We start from the raw sequence: 13,809 nt of genomic DNA on the forward strand, positions 1-13,809 counted from the left end.
AGGCGGAGCATTTTCTTTTACACGCCGCTAATGCACCCGACAATTTGGTGGCTGAAAGTAGACAAAATTTTACACCAGCTGGAAGCAGGTCTAAGTTGTGGTGCAGGTCATGTAACATTTTTTTTTTTTTAATTGATTGTGGTTCAGGCATCAGGCTCTGCTGATATGTGTGGTGGGTGTCATCGTATATATAATTTCGTAAACCTGGAATCACTGTGCATCAAAGCCTCTTAATAATTGTAGAAATCAATTAATTGGATGCTTTGTTTTTATTATACATATATATATATATATATATATATATATATATATATATATATATATATATATATATATATATATATATATATATATATATATGGAACAGAATTTCTTGAACAGAAAAATCATTTTAGCGATTAAATGTTAGGCTTGATTAGTTTGTAACTCACCTGAGAAGCCGAAATTTAGCAGATGAATCCACCCATTTTTTAAATAAAAATCTCAGGGGTCTGATATTTTGACATTCTAGCGCCCTCTACTGTTGACTGATATTGAGCTCAAATTCCCTTCGGGCTCGCATTGTGAAAATCATGACTCAGCTGTTTTCTAGGTATGGTTATATGATGTTCACAATGCGGGCCCGAAGGCACTTTGAGGTCAATTTCAGACAACAGCAGAGAGCGTTACAGGACAAAATGGCATGAGTGATGACAAATATTTTATTCGGTTCCAGAACCTTGAAAAGATTTTTTTTTTCCTCGTTTAATTCCACTTTCAGTCCACGAGAGAATGTGTGCAGCATGAGCATAGGGGGCTAAATTTGATAGGCAACACCCTCATTTAACTGTGGTTGGTACCCAAAAGATTGCACAGTAGATCAGTTACGCTGGTCATCTTAATAGAAAGATTCCAGTCAAAATGTGCTACAGTGGAGTGTTAAAATGATACTTAAAATATTGCATTTGACCAAACAAATGATTTCTAGTTTCATAACTTCCGATGGTAAAATAAGTTTTGAATCTGAACTAATGAATTGGTGTCGATTTTAGAAATTCCACTATACAGTGTGTCTTTACTACATATGAGTATCATCAGTTTGAAGACACTCAGCCCTGATACAAAAGGATAATGTCCAGTTTGGGCTCCCCATTGATCTGCTGTGACAGTTTGAAGTGGCTGCTTTGCTTAATTCTGACGGGAGAGTGAATGTGTAGAATTGAGTGATGCAACTTAAGCTAAATGCTCACCCACACACACAGCACTTCTGCTGAAGGGGCCTCCAATGGCCAATTCATTATTTACAATGACTCACACTCACCCAAACACACACTCCATCTGCCCTCTTAAGAAAGGTATTTGTGCCAAGTGTAGTGCTGTGTGAACACATCCTAGTCTGTAAACACATATGAGAAAGTTTTGTACAGAGGTCTACAGCACAATTAATGCTTAATGACGTAATGCTGTTGGAGCTTGCTTTTTCATTATTACAATGTTATACAGCCAAATACACTACTAAATTATACGGGTTAAGTCAAGCCACCGTCTTAACTAAGATATAGTCTTAACTTAAATCTTAAGTCTTAACTTAAATATATAACTAATTCTGCCATGTGGCTGTTACCTTCACAGATTCCATGCAGCCTCTTGTTTAGTCACCTAAACATTCTGTCATATGCTCATTTATTTTTTGTTTTGTTTTGGTTTCTTAGAAACAAGAGGTGGCTCAACTTACCTGTTGTCTCAGTTTACCCCAGTCCCCCCAATGCCATAACGTAACATAGATCATTTCCTGTTTCGGCCCTGTTTAGCACTTATTAAGTTTCCTGCTATTTTGCTCTTTAAAGTTCTATACGCTTTCCAACCAGTCTTCTGTGTAAAGTATACTCAATCACCTAAACACTTAATTTTGGTGTTAAAAGATTACATGTCAATCTTGGGTTAGCTAAGAAGTTAGTCAGTTATCCATCTTAATTATGTCTCATCTGCCCTACGTGAGAACGGAACTTGTAAGAAGACTCCGTAACATGTTTAGCTGCGCTAGCTAGCTGATGTGGCATTGTCAGATGCGAGGTGTTGAGGACCCAAATGAAGAAAGCAGTCCAGGAAGACAAGTGTGCTCACAAAATGTTTAATGAACGAAACAGGAGACAAATAGGCAGGATTACCAGGACGAGGAGCAAAAGCAAACAAAATGAAGAACTGAACATAAACCAGGAACTAATGCTGCATTCGAGGATGGTGGGAAGTCAGGTGTGTTGGTTTTTCCCAGTTCCAACCTGAAAGAGTTCAAGGCGATAGTAAACAACCAAAATGGCGGATAGTGTTAAATTGTTTTTTATTTTGGTTCTTAAAACTCATTTTTGACCTCCAGCAAACTTACCTTCTTGTGATTTTTCTTCATTTATTGTTTTTATCTTATTTCATAAGCATTCCATACAGTTCAGTAGTTCACCGTATAATTTCATGCCGGGAGATAGCGGCATAATGTCACGTACGTTGCCTTACGTAAAGTTATGTTGAATATTTATGAATGAAGAAAGCTATCTAGTTTTATATTCAAGTGAAGTTTGTTTTACCATTCACGTTCTGTGTTTCCAAAGGGGAAACCATTGTAGAATGACAATACTTGTTGTCCGTTGGTGAAGTTGGGGTCCTTTTTTTTTTTCCGACTTCGCAAGTGGAATTTCCAAGTTCAAGGGGGCCCAACGTGTGGGCCGCGTTCCAACACTCGCATCCCCCATCCATGCGCCCCCCAACCGCGTGCTCTCTGAAGCGCTTCGGACAACTGATAGACACGCACCCATCGACGGGAACGCGCAAACGAGGGGCATACAGTTGAAAGCACAAGTACGGCCCACACGTCACAAACCGGAACCGGATTCAAAGCTGATGTGCAAAAACAGTCCCGCCTCTTCCATGGCATATACTGCTACTCCATTAGAAACACCTGGACATAACACAAGTGGCTGAGGAAGCTGATTGGTGGACACAAAACCATAACGAGAAAGTCATGAACCACAAGAAAACAAGACATAACATGATGCAAAACTAAATACGACACTAAACAAATACGGATGATGACGGGCATAAGTAACACTGAGCTTGCCTTGACCTGCTACTTCCTATAAGTACCACAATACATGTGCATGTTCATCTTTACATTTATCTTACTGGAAGGAGAAAAAGACGCAGACGGAAGAGCTGAATAGGGGAATAAATCAAGTGGGGGCGAGAAGGGCAAAGGAGAAACTCCGGGGTTCAACGAGGGTTAAGTCCAAAAGGGAAAATAACATCCACAAAGCGAACGCACTCGTCAGTAATAAAAGCTTCATTAAAAGGTCAAAGATCTCGAGAGGTCCCTCGGAAAGCTTCTCCCCACTTCTCGGAATTGTCTGGCAACACTGGAGTCGCGTCCCAGCAGCTGATGCAACATGGCACCTTCAAACAAGCACTTTACATTCAAAGGTCAGCCGGGTTGGCGTAACATTGAAGAGCAAACACACAACCCCCCCGCCCAAAAAAAGTGCATTCATACATGTGACTTTAGTAAATAAATGCATAGTATGTCCAATCTGTTTCAAATGTAGCCAAGCACAAATACCAAAACAAGCAGTCTGCCTCCTAAAGGTTAGCCCCCAAATTAGTTTAAATGTCAAACAGTTTCAGACAAAGAGAGCTGAATTTTCTGCAAATTGTTTTGCTGACGAGGAAAAACAGTAATATAAAAAAAAAAAAGTTTGCGCGCAAAGGTCATTCATCTGAACAAAACATTACATGACGCCCTTTACTAATTATACTTTCATTGTAGTTTTTTTTTTTTTTTTTAATGAATTTCTTAATGAGACGTATGAAATAGATATCATGGGCCAGCATTGACATGTGCCTTAATTATGCGTGTGCTTGTGTGTCTTTGTACGTGTATTTATGTACCTGCATCACCCCCTTGGCACCAGTTTGAGTGGCGGCTTGATTAATTCTGATGCTCTTAATTAGAAAGTTGACGGCTGTCATTGAGTGTTATTGACTGATGGGTTCATCAAGACTGGAAACGCTTTACAATTTTTTTGGTCTGCAAACACACGCACACACCAACAAAATGAATAAATGAAGACAAAGAAGTGATGAAAAGAAGATGGACAGGCCAACGGTTTTGGTATTTGAGGAATGTCCATGAGCATATTTGACATGTTGGGGGAGTAGGGGTCATGGGGACCACATGCACCCTTTAATTTTTCAGCTCCCACCAGTGAGAGGAACAAGAGCAGAAATATGAGCTAAGTAATTTCATTTTACTTGATATAAACAACAAAAAAATGTCTGTGAAGAGTTTAGGGTTTTGGTGGGGTTAGGGATTAGGGTTCGGTTTAGGTATTAGGTTCAGTCGGTTAGTGGTTCGGCATGATGGTTGAGATTAGAATTTTGGGGTAAGGATTACTGTTTGGGTTTGGTTTAGGGTTAAGGTGGTAAAAGGATTTAGTTTTAAGGTATTTACAATTTGGGTTCCACTAATCTGTGTCCCTGTTTCCATTTTTACAACCGTATAAAACACGTCTTTCTTATACAATATCAATTTTGTGTTTAATAAGATATTATTTTTGTTTGGGGGTGTGCTAATGTATAGGCTACCTAATCTAGGTTGAGGTTAGGGTTTGTTTTAAGGTTGCTAAGCACTCGAGTTTGGTTTTACGCTTAGTAGTTATTGTTTGGGGTATTGTTAAGGCTATCCTTTTAACGAATCATGCTAGTTAAACCAATTTTGTATTATTGTAACAGAACAGCACAAGTCAGTTTCACCACAGGGGCCCAAATGTATACATCCTCCAAAAGTGAACTGATTACAGACCTCATTGTCACCTACACGCATCTCAACCAAATCAACTTAGTCACAATTGAGCCTTCCTGATTACGTGTAATTCCACTATATTGCTTTGGTTCATTGGGCGGAAAAAGACACAAAATCTGAAATGTGATCATTTCGGGGGCTCCCACTTCCTTCTACTAAGTCAATGTGAGCCACAAAAAGAGCAGGAACTTGAGGCACTTTGGCACTGGCTTCTTTCACCAAACTGAGGTCAAACAAACAGGTTATCACTGGACACCATCTCTGTGGCATTAGAGGTCATTGGTGGCACTAAAACACTCACAGGTTCCACATCGTGGCACCAGTTTGGAAAGTATGAAAATATGCTTGTAATATGTCCTCGGGTGATTAACATCTCGCTCGGAGTAATCCAGGCTTGGCGGCCAGACTCATCCATGCTGGCTTGCTGCCAGGCTGGCACTGTGACTTGTCTTCCCACAGACAGAGAGATGAGTCTGGGACAGGACGGGATATGCGGGGGCTTGGATGGACGGGATGCAGACACAATACTGGCAGCGTGACAACACATCAGGGATAATCTCATCCACCCCGACAAACTCATGCAGTAGTTATTAGAATTTATGTACCTCACAGATGAAGGACGAGATATGAAAATGGCCACCACCTTACGAGACTGGCAAATAATGTCGGAGGACTTAAGTGGAAGAGTTGCTAGCGGTAAAACACCAGGCTCATTTTATTGGATTTACGGGTTTCTCTGTGAGAACGGACGGCAATGGAAGGAGGTTGAGGCTTGAGAAGCAACTTGAGCCGACAAGTTAGCTATATGTACTACAGCTTCATTTAGCTGGCTACTCATGAAATTGCTCCTTTTACTACACCACACAGCTTGGTGAAATGTAAAACGATACTCATAGGACAATAGGTAGCGAGGAGTTTGCGTATCTGGTGAGTGTATGTTTACAGCTAGTGAACTGTCAACCAGGATAGCATTTAGGAACCAATGGTCACCACATTGACTAGCAATGTTCAAACTTTTTTTTTTCTTTCTGTTGGATCAGAAGGAACAACTTTAACAAACTTAACATGGCGACACTGGTGGACAAAGTTAGGAGGATCCCCTCCACTTCTCCGCTCAAAGCCGGTCTGGTCTGACACTGACAGTCGTTGCCTACGTAAATAATCTCCAAAACATGCTCATTTCTAAACTAACCTAAGATTGACACGGCTAGCGCAGTTAACACCGGAGTAAAGTGCTTTGGTGATAGAATACATTATTCACAGATGTATGACTGGAACCACATTAAAGCAGACCATATCCAACTTTGCACAGCAAAATAGCAGGCAAATTAATAAATATCTGGAATGTGGAGAGAAGACCTACTTGCTAAACTCAACCGGAAACCAGAAATGAATTACTGAACGCTACACCCTTTGCCAGCTGGGAGGAGTGGACTAGAAGGTTAAACAATACCAGTATAAATAGTTATCGTTAGTTAATAGAGGTCTGCACAACAAATATTCTCAAATTACAATGTTCTCAATTACATTACAGTAGACCGTTATTTGTTTTCCTTCTAAAACTCAAGTTTATCTTTATTGATCACATAATTGAAAACCCTTACCGGAACGTCGCGAAAATAAGTGGCAATAAGATACTTTATGTAGTTATTTTCTAAATGTAAAAAATACTTACCAATGTCTTAAGGTGTCTGTGACATTCTTTCATTAAAGTATATCAAGGAAAAGTTTAATTTGCACCCTCTATTTTGGGATGTTTTAAGAGGGCAGGCATGTCCCAAGCATGTGAGGTATCGGCTCCTGTATTCCGAATGTCAAATACGTATGACAATTCAGGGTGACTAAGAGGGTATTTTCAGTCTTTTACATTTTAATTTCAATTGTACTTGTCAACTGTTGTGCTCATCTTTTTGAAACAAGACCTGAAGTTCCACAAAACTAAATTGCTAAAGTCAAAATCCTTTCAGGAAGAATGTTTGCACTAACATTGTGTCCCTAGCCTTAATTCCTATGTGATTTTACAATGTTAAATACTTTGAAACCAGATTTTACAAGATCATATCAAAATGTACCTTAAGGTTCACTCATGTGCCATTTTTAGACCGACCACCACATCGAGCGGCCATGACGCGTCAATGATAATCCAACAAGCTCATAACCGAGGTCTTGTGACCGTCAAGTCGCGGCTATCCGCCGTCTGTGATGCGTTCAGAGAGCGAGTGCGATTTTGCACATAAAACAGCGTTAATAGTGGTGATCATTAAGGGATCTTTCCTCATAACCGGCTTCACAGGGGGGCCAAGGAATGATCAAGAATAATGTGTGGTGCTTTGTAGCTGCCGGGTCGCCGCCAGCATACAAATTCTCAATAAAGAGGAAGGCCGAGGGGGTCCGATGGGTGGAGTGGAGACGGTCTGGACGAAGATCTCGGGTCATTTCTGAGCGGGTCAGGAAAGGGGTGGGGGGCGTTGGGGATAGAGCGGCATTCAGTGTGGGGTAAAGCTGCTCCGAATTGAGCACTACTACAAAGCTGGACTCCTAGGGTTCATGAATAAGGCGAGGAAATGATCAGAAAAAATCGAGGGGAAAGAACCCTGAGAGATGTTTAGACAGATGGTGCACTTAAAACAACGGCAGGGCAGAGTGGGGGGAAGCCATTTTAATGATAGTTATAATTCGGAAAATAACTGATCTCCATGTTCTATCACACCAAAAACAATAATAAAATAAAAGAAGTGAGGGTTAAATGTGATGCCGCTCTGACATTTAGATGGAAACATACATTTTGATAAAGAGTCAGGAATCAGATGTGATGAGAGGAACTGTGGCGCCAAATAAAATACATGGCAGGGGTCTTCTCTTAAGGACAGTCTTTGAGGCGCCCAATTTTAGAAATATCCATTTGATGGGATTCTGGCAAACATTGACACTCTCAGGCCTTAGATGCGGTATCAAATGTCACTTGCAGGGGACAAGTCTTTTTTGATTTAGCATGCATGAATTATTCATGGACAAACGGCTACCAAATATCTTGAAATGGGCAATCAACTAATTATTTAACAAGGGAGATGACAAAGGCCATTCTTTCTGATGAACACCGGGTGTTTCTAAGCAACAATTTCCCTCCATCGCTCCCTTTACAATTGTGCTGTGTAATTTAATTCAAACTGTTGTGATAAATACAAATCCATAGGAAATGAATGAATGAATGAATGTATGACAGTGAGTTATTTCCAGAATTTCATCAAATGTGGTTGCTGACAATAAAAAAATAGATCTCTCCATTTATTAGTTGGGGGGGGGACAATTAAGGAAACACTTTGTTTCTTTAATTTTTGTGAACACTATATTTGTAAAAAAAAAAAAAAAAAAAAAAAGTTGACCTAGCCCACGAACAACATCTTATCCCTCAAGACACCTCATAATCTCTGCAATTGTGTAAATAAAAGCTTTGACTTTTGAATGAAGGCATTATGATTAAAAATGAATTTGTAAAACTAATCCCTACCCAAATCAAATTCCATACTTGTTATAGACAATGAACTGTCAAGTTTGCTCCAGCACTGCTAGCACCAATGCTAATTCAACATCAGTTGTTCAGGCTGGTCCCCAAAAACATAATATACCACTAAAGTCGGTGATTTGGGTCGCCATGGCAACAACAGAGCGTGTATCTTCATCACAAGCCAGTGGACCAGAAATATGATTTTAAAGCTGTTATTTCAATCTAAAATGACTACATATTGCTACTCTAAATTATAAAGGGAAATAAAAACACTTTTTTTATTTTAGGTTTTCTCACATAAGGCTGCTACCGAATGCACACACAAAGATGGCATCCCCAATCATAGACTTTCTTTAGACAGAAAGGACCGATAGCCTCCCGGTGAGCGCGTTGGCCATGTTAATACCGCACATTGTCGGCACGCCGCCAAGCCTCCACCTTGCCTTTATAATCATAATCCATTTCCACCGCTATTGTCCTCTGTGGTGAAGGCCTCCCTCCATGACATCCCCAAATGAGAAGGCAGCAATAACAGTGCTGACAAGGTATGTATGTGCGCCTCACCCAAACACACCAAGGTCTAATCACACGCTTGCTTTTCCCTCCCATGACACGAGTGGAAGAAAAAAAAAAACTGGAATCGCATTTACGATGGTGACGAAAAGCCCCAAACAGCTTGATTCCGGGCAGGTTTTCGAAGGTTTTAAGCTAACATTTGATCGTTGTTTATCGACCACTCTGAAACTCCAATGTGTGTGTTTGTGTGTGTGTTTACCAAAAGGCCCGTCTACCCGGCTCGGGGACTCATTACCGAGTGATAGCGGTTCTGCTTGGTCGACGAAGGCAGCAAGGAGCTTCAAAAAATGTGTTTTCTGGATTCTGATTAGGACCAATCTGGTTTATCTGGGAGTTGTGTGTATTTCTCTTTTAAATCCATCACATTTTTGGAGGACTTTCAACATTTGCTATAGTCTGATCAATCTATATTACTTTCTTTGACAAATAAACTGTGCATTAAATCAATCCGTTTGGACAAGCAAATGTTCTATTAATGTGCTTCCACATGTTGCCATATTGACATATTACAGAGAAATAGGCCAAATGATGCCACTACCATAGAAGTTACACTCAAAAAAAAGGTGTAACTTGGGTCAAAAAAAGGGACCAACTCAACTTATCTTGGTTATTCAATTAATCAAAAAATTTGGGTCAAATGAATAACCCACAAACCTACCCAAAAATGGGCTGCTTTGTGGATTATTAATTTGATTGTGGGTTAAATAATTCAGAAAAGTTGTGTCGGTACATTTTCCACCCATTTCAATAGTTGTCTAGTGGGTTATTCATTTGATCCAACTTTTTGGCTAAATTGAATAACCTACACAACAAACTGGGTTGCTTTGTGGGTTATTATTTAATTTGACCCAACAATTTGTATTAAATAATTCAAAAAGTTGGGTCTGTTCATATTTGACGAAATTCAGTTGGACTATTCAATTTACCCATTAAGGTGAGTAAAACAAACAAAGCACAAAACGATAAAAAAAAAATGGGTTGCTTTGTGAATTATAAATGTTTGTTTTTGCATGTTCTCCCCGTGCTTGCGTGGGTCTACTCCGGGTACTCTGGTTTCCTCCCACATTCCAAAGACATGCATGGCAGGTTAATTGGGCGCTCCGAATTGTCCCTAGGTGTGCTTGTGAGTGTGGATGGTTGTTTGTCTCTGTGTGCCCTGCGATTGGCTGGCAACCTGTCCAGGGTGTCCCCCGACTACTGCCCAAAACCAGCTGAGATAGGCTCCAGCACCCCCCTTGTGAGGAATTAGCCGTCAAGAAAATGGATGGATGGATGGATGGATGGATGGAACTAAAAAAGTTGGGTCGGTGCATTTTTGACCCAATTTGGGTTATTTTTTGACCCAACCGTTTTTAGAGTGTAGAACTGGAAACGTGACCTGTCCGTACAATATGTCTTGTGATTAAAGGTGCAACACCATTTGTTTTTGCTGTGATTTGCTCGCTATTCACACCCACATTGATTTTCATTTAAGTCTCCAAGGTGCGTCGTGTAGCACCAACCCCAATCCACAATATTTACACGCTTGCCAACAGGGGACAACCTATTGTCAGGGTGCAGGCAGATACGTGTACTTTGCGGCTGAGTGACCTCTCCTCTGACATCTGTGCAAGCTCTATTCAAGCGGGCACGGCAGGGGAGCCGCCACACATGAGATGCCCTCTCCATTTGTCCACCATCCATCCACCTGCCCAGAAAACTGCCCTCACTTTCCCCCCTCTTGACTATTGTCGTCTTTTCTTTGCGCGTAGGGAATAAAAGCGCCGTTTTACAATTAAGTGTGGTTTGTCGTGGATGTGTATTGCAGCCCCAACAGCAACTCAACTCAATTGTACAAGTGGAAAATGGAGCAAAGCATACAAAGAAGAGTCAAGTGTTGCTGAGGGGACACTTGTCTGGCAGTTATCCAGGAAGAGGATAAATAAAGGGTGATGATGGGGGCGATCATTAGCGATGATCTCAACTAAAGTGAAGCACTGTTCACATGCAATATAATTGCTGTTTGGTGGAAAGGAGGAAAGCATATACAAAGTATGACAAGAGGAAAATCCTAATATTATTAGAACAAGGTTGTGCTATTTGGAGGGGGAAAATGATAATAGAAGTCATGATTATGAAAAAATAAAGTTTTAAAAAGTTGTTTTAAATCCTTTTTTTAGGACAAAAATCATGTAAGGTTATATGCATAAAAGGCATACAAACTGAAAACAGAAAAAAAAAACGTGATTTTACAAAAGTAAACCTAAATAGTAAAGAGAGAAAATTTGAAATTAAGAAATAAAAAAGTAAATAAAAACATTTAGAAAAAAAATCCACATAATATTATGTAAATAGAAAATGGTTTTACAAGAACAAAATTGTACTATTGTAAAAAAGAACCTTACTAAATTATATTAGAATCATCACAAAATGTCACATTTAATTTGATTTAATTTAATTTTACAAAATAAAAAATTACAACATACAAGTACAAAGATCGTACAATATTAATAGAAATACTAAATTTAAAAGAACCAATTTATAACAAAAAAATCTAAATTATTAAATTTATTATTGTTTATTATTATTTTTTATATTTATTAATTTATTATTATTAAATTACATAATATTTTGGATGAAAAAACAATTCACTCAAATAATAACTCACTCACTCACTCACTCACATTTAGGAGGTTGAATAAGCTGTGCTGTGTAGGTGTACCTCAGGTTACGGTTCAAGGCCACTCTTATTTTTAATGCAAACCCATGACAGGACACACACTTCTTCACAGACACACTTTTTGAACCTGAGTGTTTTCTTCCAGAAAATCAATCACTGCGAAGAAACAAAAGACCCCCAAAAAAGCATGGCCGCTCAAATGTATACAGAGATAACCTTCCTGGATGGCACATATTTTACCGTGTGTAGATGAAGGAGGAACGCTGGATGCAGTGAGGATTAAAAAGAAAAAGGCAAATGCAGACTCACACATTGTTTTTTTTTCTTCTTCTTCTTTTTCTTGGGCAGAGGAAGACAAGATTGATTTGAACACAGAGTGAAGGACAAAAGAGTGTGTGGAGCGTGATTCCAAATCAATGACATACTCCAAAACACCGGCCATGCCCAGGCAAAGACGTCCCGGATTAGTGTGTTAAAAAAAAAAAAAAAAAAGAAGAAGAAAGAAAGAAAGAAAGCGCACAGTCGTACAACTGAACCTCACTCCAATCCCCTTGCGACATGTGTAACGTTTGTTTTTCTTCCCATCGTTTAGATTAAAAGGAGAAGCCTTCCTATGAAATAGCGTGGCATATGCAAAGAAGAGTGGGGGGCATCCTATAGAGACCAAAGCAGTGGGTGTCATGGACTAATTGAGCAGGGCCTGTGTACTCAGACATCAATAGGTTCCATCAGACTGCACAGAGCTTCTATAATGGCACATAGAGGCCCAATCATAGCTGGAATACTGCTTATTACACACCTGCACATACGCACTCGCTATCTCCTTCCTAATATGGATTAGCGGCAACGAAGATATGATTAAACACTGTGTCACTTCTTGACTACTCTCAAATCAACAGTCAGTTTAAAAAAAATCATCAGTATTTTACAAAAGCCAAATAATATTTTTGTAATCAATATTACAATTTAAAATATGATCACAATTAAGTGATATTTTAAAAGTAATTTCATAATAATGTAATAACATTAAGAGGAAAAAAAAAAGCTAACAGTTTTATGGAAAAAAATCTGAAAGAAAATTGAAATTATATGACATTATGGTCAAAATATTCAAGGGGGGAAAACTAGCAATTTTATTTTACTAACAATAGAATTGGACCCCCCCAAAAAAAATAAATAAAAAGAAATAAAATCGTAATATTATTATTATTATTTTTTAAGTTTAATTATCTTGTTTACAATAATAATCAAATTAATACAAAACTATTATTATTACTATTATTATTATTATTATTATTATTATTATTATATTATGGTTGTTGTTGTTGTTGTTGTTTGTTGTTGTTAATAATAATAATAATAATATCATCATCATCATCATCATTAATATTATTATTATTATTATTATTATTATTATTACTATTATTATTATTATTATTATTATTATTATTATTATTATTATTATTATTATTATGAAAGACCATTTCCTGTGATAGTACTTTCCACTTCCTGTGTAGATTTTAATTAATGGAGCCAATGAGCTTATAGCGGAATTTACTCAACACACAAAAAGGAAGAATAAGGGAAAAGTCACACTATTATAGTCCAGTGACTAGAAACGAATATGTTTCACATCGAGCAATCTTAAATGAATTGAGCAAAGCTGGAGGGGGGTGGCAGTGAAAAATCAATGGCGCTCGTCTGGCGGCATCACAAATGCGATTTGCCAAGCGGGGCCCAGCAGCCGTCAAATCACCTAGAGCTAAAGAATTATGATAACGCTGATCAAGTGTGCCAAGGCTTTTAGAGGCATTGCTGGGAAATTGTTCCGAACAGCGCTAATTCGGCTGCAGCCAATCAGAGCCTTGATTTCGACTGACCTTTCGCTCAGCCACACCCCTGAAACGCAGAATGGCCAATCTCACATCTTACAAGTATGACAGTTTCTTGACTGCGCTGTTTACTTCTTTTAATGTTTTCAAAATATTTTACTCTTTTAAGTCATCATGGTTTACAATAAAGTTATGAAAATATTATCAGGAGCTTATTGGAACACATGGGAAGAAAGGTATGTAAAACGACCTACTTAAAAAAAAAGAAGCCCAAGCAAATTTAGTCAGCCGAGCTGATATTGTGGTGCAGTATGTTCTCCTGGATTCAATGACTATTCAGGTCTACTACTTACTTGCTTTTGAATGGTTGTACAGTGACTAGTTCAAAAAGGTGTGCAGGTGGTGATGTTTG

This window comes from Festucalex cinctus, chromosome 11 (genome assembly GCF_051991245.1).
Source record: "Festucalex cinctus isolate MCC-2025b chromosome 11, RoL_Fcin_1.0, whole genome shotgun sequence".
NCBI classification, from domain to species: Eukaryota; Metazoa; Chordata; class Actinopteri; order Syngnathiformes; family Syngnathidae; genus Festucalex; species Festucalex cinctus.